The following is an 8,814-nucleotide window of genomic DNA, read 5'->3' as shown; positions in this document are numbered from 1 at the left end:
TTCACGAAATTTTTTTCTCTCTCAGCCAGGCTTCGACCAGAGTAATTCTTGACACCTTGGAATATTAGGTGAGGTGTATTTAGGGCTGTTCACATCCCCTGTGTTACTTTTAAGTTGCCTTCAGTCTCCAACATAGGCATGGCTTCTTAAAGGAGGAAGTGAAGAGGTGAGGGATGGGCGCTCTGTCAACAATATTCCAAAGCTGCTATATTAGTCAGGCCTCTCTCAGAAACAGAACCATCTGTCTCCTAATATCTCCTATTGGTCTGTTTCCTGGAGGTCCCTGACTAACATGACTAACACAGCAAGTATGGAAGATAGATAGATAGATAGATAGATAGATAGATAGATAGATAGATAAAATTAGTTCACAAGGTTATGGAGCCTGACAGGGCCAAGATCTACGATCGGTAGGCTTGAAACCAAGGAAGAGTCAATGTTTCAGCTCAAGCCTGAATACAGGAAAAGACACCCAATTCAACAGTCAGGCAGGAGATGTCCCTCCTACTCAGCCTTTTTGTTCCATTCGGACCCTCAATGAGTTGGATGACGCCCACTCACATTGGTGAGGGGGGATCATGTACTTTACTCATTCCACGGATTCAAATACTTATCTTAGCCAGAAACACACTCAGAGACATACACGGAATAATATTTGACCAAATATCTGGGCACCTGGAGCCCAGTCAAGTTGACATAAAATAAACCATCATAGCTACTGTCTTCATCCATTTTGTGCTGCTATAACAGAATACATAAAACTGAGTAATTTATAAAGAATATAAAATTATTCTTTCACAGTTCTGGAGGCTGGAATTTCAATATGAAGCTACTGCAGATTATGACCCAGTTTCTCTGCTTCCAAGATGGCACCTTGAGCCCTGCCTCCTTTGGAGAGGAGGATCGTTGTGTTTTCACATAGTAGAAGAGTGGGAGAGAGAGAACTTACTCCTGAAAGTCCTTGTTATGGCAGTGCTATGGTTTGAATCTTTCTCCCCTCAAAAATGCATGTAGAAACTGAATCCCCAATGTGGCAGTATTGAGAGGTGGGGCCTTTAAGAGGTGATTGGTCACGAGGGATCTGCCCTCATGAAAAGAGTAATCCATTCATGGATTAATGGGTTCAGGAATTAATGGATTAATCGGTTGTCATGGGAATGGAACTGGTGGCTTTATAAGAAGAGGGAAAAAGATCGGAGCTAGCATAATCAGCCCCCTTGTCATATGGTGCCCTATGCCACCTTGGGACTCTGCAGAGTCCCCACCAGCAAGAAGGTCCTCACAAGATGCAGTCCCTGGACCTTGGACTTGTCATCTCCAAAACTGTAAGAAATAAGTTCCTTTTCTTTATAAATCACCCAGTTTTAGGTATTATGTTATAAGCAACAGAAAACAAATTCAGACAGGTAACATGAATTCATTCATGAGAGTGGAGTTCTCATAACCCAAACACCTGTCATTAGACGCCACCTCCCAAAACTGTTGCTTTGGGAATTAAGTTTTCAACACGTGGATTTTGGGGGACACATTAAAACCATATCAATTATCAGCTGGAATAATTAGATATTTCAACACAGAATCTAGATGTCTCACAACTATACAGTATATCAGCAGACATCTGCAAGTGAGATGATTCCTTATCTGTTGACAACCTCAATTTGATTCAGGCCATGGTGAACAAGTACATGATGACACACAGGCATCCTGTGAGCTGATCCAGAGAGAAACAAAGATTATGATAAGGCTCTTGTCCTTAGGGATTATACCATCTCCTGGGGAGGAGAAAGGGGCATAATGAACTCTAAAGACAGACAGATGTTTCCAAACACCTAAGAGAAATGCTCTGGGTTAGTGCTTCTCCAACATGAACACTAAAATAGACCAAGAGATTGGGGAGAGTTCACACATTGTCATGAGGACTGGGAGGAACTGCCTGGAGGAGCCCTCTAAGGGGCAGAATGTGCTAGCAGCCTCATGTCTCATTTCAATATTGCACAAGGGCAAGAGAACCCAGCTAAGAGCAAGGAATCAGAATAAGATAGGCGAGTGCTGGCGCCTCTCTAACACACGATATGGTGAAATCTTGGGAAATGAGTTAACAACCGTACCTCCAATTTCCTCATCTGGGAACTGAGGATAACAATACACTCCATGGAGGCTGGTGAAGATTACACAACTTTGTACTTGTGATATGCTTAGGACAACGCCTGGCACACAGCAAACACTAAGTGTCCATTAAATCACCCAAAACATAAATTTTGCATTTTATTTTACATTATGAAAAGTAATTTCTTACTAGTGAAATCATTCTTCCTATTCGTATTCTATTCCTAACTTTATTACTCCAAATCTTTGAGGAATCTCCTGGTAGTCAACCCTGGCTCACCTAGGCACGCTCCGAGGAGTGTGTGTAGCTACAGATTGGGTGTGGGCTCTGCTTTCCACAGCCAAAGTCTGGACAAGTTTATGAGATCAATAACAATTCTTAAAAAAACAAAAAACAGGCCTGGCGTGATGGCTCACGCCTGTAATCCCAGCACTTTGGGAGGCCGAGGCGGGTGGCTTACCTGAGGTCGGGGGTGTGAGACCAGCCTGACCATCAAGGAGAAACCCCATCTCTACTGAAAGTACAAAATTAACCAGGCGTGGTGGTGCATGCCTGTAATCCCAGCTACTCAGGAGACTGAGGCAGGAGAATCGCTTAAACTCGGGAGGCAGAGGTTGCAGTGAGCTGAGATCACGCCACTGCACTCCAGCCTGGGCAACAAGAGCGAAACTCCATCTCAAAAGAACAAAAACAAAACAAACAGTAAAGCAAAACGAAACAGGTTCCTTAGAGTAGGAAATTTTGGAGGTTTTAATATGCAAATGTACACTATAATTCTCCAAAAGATGTTAAATTCTGCAATGTTGCCCTGATTTCTCTGACAGTGGGTCCAAACTGCACTCCAAAACATGTAACACGTATCCTCTATAATACCCTCATGCCTCAAAGCACAGTGTATTGAAAGCTGCTCTGAGTGACAAAGGTGGTGAAAATTTTAATTAGCTGGATTATGATGGACATTTCACAATGCATATATATGTGTGTGTGTGTATATATATATCATAACAAATTGTATACTTTAGATGTATACAATATTTTATTTAAATATATACAATTCTTATTCTCCAGCTATACCTCAATAAAGCTGGAAAAAAGCTAAAATAAAAAAAAATACTTAAAAAAGTCTAACAGGTAATTTAGGCCTTATATCCTTCTATAATTTATGTGCAGATGCCCTAGGAGCAAAATTCATGTCTGATTATTTTTCTGTTATGCACAGCAAATAGTATACCAGCCAATGCATTGTGTGCCTATTTAATTCAGCCAAGTAAAGAAAGGAAGGAAGGAGAAGGAGAGAGATCAGATCCCAGGAAACCAAATATGAACTACTCAGAGACTATTATGTTTATGGAACACTGAGGCAACACTTGATAAAATTTGGGGGATTTCCAGGCTGTATTTCCTGTTATTGTTTTGAGTTTTGTAGAAGAGAAGACATAACTCAGAATTAACTAGATAATTTATGTATTTAGTAATTTAGCGTGTATTTAGTAACTTAGTAATTCATCATGATTAATTTTAACAGAAAAAGATACTCTAGTCACTTTCAAATGGTTTTTAAATTAAGCTAAGATATATTTTCATTTTTAAATATTTGTATCATATATCTTTCATTTTTAAATAAAGTGGGAAAATAGAACATTATATATAGACATTTGTAAGAAAAAAATTTTCTTGATTGATCAATCTTTAGCTACAGAAATGTTTCATAAAGCAAAAAACAACTATAATTTCCTATCCCATAGCATACATTTCCTCCTGCAAATATTAGTTTCTGCTGCTATCAGAAACTATTGTCGATGTTTGTTTTTTTATTTTGTGGTTGTGGTAGTGGTTGTTTATTTTTACTGAATGAAGTAGCAAGCCCTCCCCATGTGTGAGGTTGTTTTATATTTCCATCGTTAGTCCTCACCATGCTTGTGCAAGATTTAAGGTGTTATTCTTCACTTAACTGATGAATAAGGCCAAATTCAGAGAGGTTAAGCCTTGGAATTCTACAGCAGCTCAACCGGCTCTCTGTCCAGAGGCAAAGCTGTGGCCCCTCTGCTCTCCCATGCTGTTATTGTTTGTGAGTTACACCAGTCAAAACAACAGATTAAACACAAAAGATATCTGAATTTCAGGATCTTTGGGGGTAACTGATGAGGCCCTGTCTGGTCACCTGATGGTAAGACAAGCACAAAACCGGAGAGATCAGTTGTTCTGCTTGCGTCAATGTGAAGGCAGAACATTCTCATCAGACAGACCAGTGAGAGTCATTTACCCATTAACGTGTTCTCCAGAGCTAAGGAGAATGTGAGCAGCACATTCTACTGCACAAAGCGGGAGCTAGCATTCAATGCCAAGGTTTTGGCAAGCAAGGATGCATTGACATGGAATGATGGGGAATTTAAACAATGTATCATTGAACTTTTGCAGCAGGCACCTGATTCTTAATTAGAAAAGTACCTGGAAGACGCACGACATGGCCTTGGTTTTGGTGGAGGATGGTTTACAGTCAGGACAGGGTGGGAATCAGGGATGGAATAAAGGAGAGGAAATATTTGTTTCAGACAGATGACTGCACCCCTGCAAGAGGAGTCGGGGCAGGAGGAAGGGCAGAAGAGGTAGAAGTTCTGATGGGGTAAGGATGTAGGAAAATCTTCATTATGAATAAACGTTTGAAAGAGGGTTTCATCATTAGTCATTAATTTATTCATTTATTCACTCACAAATCTGGGGAAACTGTAGGGACAGGGCAAAGGTCATTGCCCTTTTCCTACTGAGAAATGATGGTTTAGTGACTGAGAGACCGGAGCAGGATACGCAACAGCATGGAGTGGATGCCACTGACTGAGAAGGTGGGAGCAGGAACTGGAGGGAAGGCCCTGGGACTCTGGCTGTGGGGGCCACTGCTATAGCTCCCTCAACTTTGAACTGAGGGTCCTTTCATGTTAGTTTGTCCAATTAAACATTTAGAAATTTATAGCTTAGACCCAGCGCTGGGCACGCGCCTGTAATCTCAGCACTTTAGAGGGCCGAGGCAGGCAGATGGCTTGAGGTCAGAAGTTTGAGACTAGCCTGGGTAACATAGAGAATCCCTGTCTCTACTAAAAATACAAAACTTAGCCCAACGTGGTGGTGCATGCCTGTAGTCCTAGCTACTCTACACAGGAGGCTGAGGTGGGAGAATCTCTTGAGCCCAGGAGGCGGAGGTTGCAGTGAGTCAAGATCTCACCACTGCATTCCAGCCTGGGTGACAGAGAGAGACCCTGTTTAAAAAATATGTATATATATAGAGAGAGCTCAGTTTAGATTCTGTCTTGTATATATTCAGTCCCTTTGCTGTGACCTAGAAAATAGTTCCATGTGAAGCTCAGTCTAAACATGAAGGGATGTTTAAAACAGCGCTTACAGCACAGGGGCTCCTTGCAGTGATGGAGGTATGGGTGAGCCCTGAAGGGGAAGAAGGGGTTTGGCAGAGGCATTGGGTCTATTTGCATGTAGTTGGGGTCTATTAAATGTGATGCAGAAGTAAATGTGACTCCACCTGAGTTGATCGCATTGAATGCAACACAGGCTCATCCTGAGTGTATTTACTTCAAGTACCACCAAACGACAGGGAGGAAATGCTAGTCCTCAAAATGCCTCATCTATAGGGGAAAACACTTGATTATCTACTTGGCTTGGAGCTTATGTCTCCAAAGGCATTCTAATCTTTCCATGCTTCCAAGTGCTTGACTAATCTCTCCTTTTTCTAAGGTACTTTCCCCCACGGTTTCCTTCAGACACTCTTCTCTTTGGGTTTGAGTGTGAAGACTCACGTGTGACTCTATACAGTGCCAATGTCTCTCTGCTTCTTGATCTTTAAGCATTTTAGGGATACCTGCCTCTGGGAGACTCTTACCGCCAGTGTGTGCTTTAACCCGAGGATTGAGTTCTGGGGCTGTGGCATGTGCATTTTTGTAGCTCTAACATAAGGCCAGGCATAGAGTAGGCTGCTAAATAAAATAAAATAAGGAATTAATGCAGGTATATGTGTAAACTGAAAGAAGACTAGAGAGCCAGCTGGGAATGCTCAGGACAAAGTGGGAAGCAAGTTCAAGGTCAGAGAGGCAGGCAGAGTAGCAGGATCAGTGTCAGGATGGATGAGAACATGGTCAAAATCCAGGTCAAGGTTTAAAGAGCTGGAATTCAAGACCAAGAGTGCAGGGAAGGGAGCTGGCAGCTCCAAGTGAAATTGCTTCAGTGAAAACTGATCTTATCTTGCCTTCTAAAAATAAGGTATAATCTTGAATCCTAGAATGTAAAGACACTAACTAGAACTGGAAGAAATTGATCTACGCATGAGTAGCTGCATTGCCTCATGGCTTAGTCTCCCTAGACCTCAGCTTCTAATTTGTGAACTTGGAAGAATGTTGAGACAACATAATGTCAGGAGATGTGGGGGCTAGAATCCAGGATAACGGCTCCACTGCAGCCCAGCCATTACTTTTGGTGTGATGCAACAGCATTTGGGACTAAAATGAATGGAACAGGAGCCCACATGCTCTCAAATCCCACAATTGGCAGACAGAGGAGAAACACACTAGAGAGTGAGGCAAACTCTTCCCGCCTTGGTTTTGTGACTGTCATGAGTGACTCCAACTGAAGACAGGGTTGGATCTGGAAATGCATTTACCTGCGCTTCTCAAGGCTGCTGAATGATTAGGTCTCAGACACAAGAGAGGTCCTTGGGACAGTAAAGCGGGTGCAACCTGCACTCCATAGGCCACAGGGGCTCAGAATTCTCTAGAGCCACCCAAATTGACATCCTGGACTGGCATTCTTTCCCTTCTCATTGTAAACAGTCACCACCCCAAAACTTTGCTTGTGCCCCTCCATAATCCCCTTCCCTTGGCCCTTCACAGGCAACCACTGGTTTGCTTTCTGTCACTTTGGATTAATTTTCCTTTATTTTTTGGTCTGGTGTCTTTCACTCAGCATAATTACTTTGAGATTTACTCATGTTGTATTATATACCAATAGTTAATTCCTTTTTATTGCTCAGTAGTATTCCATCAAATGGATAGGACATAATTTGTTTATTCATTGACCTGTTGATGGCCATTTGGGTTGTTTCCAGTTTTTGACTATTACAAATAAAGCTGCTATGAACATTTGTATCCAAAACAAAATAAAATTAGAACCATGTATTATTGCAGTATTGGCCATTATAAGATATCTGAATATTTGTTTTCTAAGCATTTTTTTTAATTTGTAGGAGTTCTTTGAAAGTAAGTCAGGAAAGGTGTTCATTTAGAGGCAAATGTTATAGTTATTGTGAGGCCATAGTGTTGCTTTGCAAAGAAACTAGGACTCAAAATCAAGTGAACAAGTTATTTCCTTGATTCTGTGATTCATGAGATATGAACAGAATGAAGTCTTTTCCTTCTCTATATTTAACTTAATCCATGATTTCTATAGGAGGCATCACATTGCATGGGGCCCAGAGTGTCACATCTAAACTCTTCACCACCAATATTCCTTCCAAAGTCTTACTCTGCCAGATAGAGTCCCCACCCTCCTCCCCTGCCCCCACTTGTACTCAGCTTTTTCCCCTCTACTTTTCAGAGAAGTTCTCTTGGGCATGTGCATCCTGATTCTCAACAAGTCTCCCAGATTCTGGAGGCTGGCTCATAACCAATCACAGACTCAAAACAGAGGATCTTTCTCTGCAAACATCATTGCACCAGTGCTGTGAGGAGCTCCACTAAGTTACCTTATGTATATATGGAGAGACAAATCCATTACTATAATTGCAGACTCCAACACCCATCTTTCAACAATGGATAGACTGAGAAAACAGAAAATCAAATGACCTGAATAGTATTATCAATCAGTGTGACCTACTAACATATATCTATCACATTAATTGAATCCATGTTTAAAAACCTTCCACAAAAAGAAAAAAACACCAGCACAGGTGTTTTCAATGGCGAATCCTATCAAGCATTTAAGGAACAAACAATACCAGTTCTCCACAATATCTTCCACAAAATAGAAGCAGAGAGAGTGCTTCATAACTTATTCTATGATACCAGAATTTCACCAATGCCAAAATCAAATTAAGACATTACAAGTAAAGAAAATTAAAACCAAGTATCTGTTATGAGAATAGGTGCAAAACTTCAAACAAAATATTAGCTTTAAATCAATCCAACAGTTTATCAAAAGAATTATACACCACAACCAAGTGGGATTTATCCCATATATTCAAGGCTGGCTCAACATTTCGAAGTCAATTAATTCATCACATCAACAAGCTAAATTTTAAAAAATTATCATATTATTATATCAATTGATGCAGAAAAGCACTTGATAAAATCCAAAACCCATTCATGATTTAAAAAAAGATCCTCTTACCAAAATATTCATTAATTGTAACAAACAACCATACCCTATATATATATGAATTCATATATATAAATATATGAATATATATATGGTGTGGTTTTATATGTGTATATATATATATGATGCTGACAATGGGGCAAATGGGTGTGAAATATATAAGAACTCTCTTTGCAAACTTTCTGTAATGTAAACTAACTCTGAAATTAAAAGTTTCCTTTTTTAATTATTTTTCAATTTGGCCCATTTTCTAGTGGAGAAAGGAAGCAACTTTATATACAACTATGAAGCAGGGAAGAAGGTGGAATGTGAATTGTTCTGGTGGTCTTAAATGG

The sequence above is a fragment of the Trachypithecus francoisi genome, unplaced genomic scaffold (assembly GCF_009764315.1).
Source record: "Trachypithecus francoisi isolate TF-2019V2 unplaced genomic scaffold, Tfra_2.0 Lachesis_group4, whole genome shotgun sequence".
In the NCBI taxonomy this organism is placed as follows: domain Eukaryota; kingdom Metazoa; phylum Chordata; class Mammalia; order Primates; family Cercopithecidae; genus Trachypithecus; species Trachypithecus francoisi.
This window is presented reverse-complemented; position numbering follows the sequence as displayed.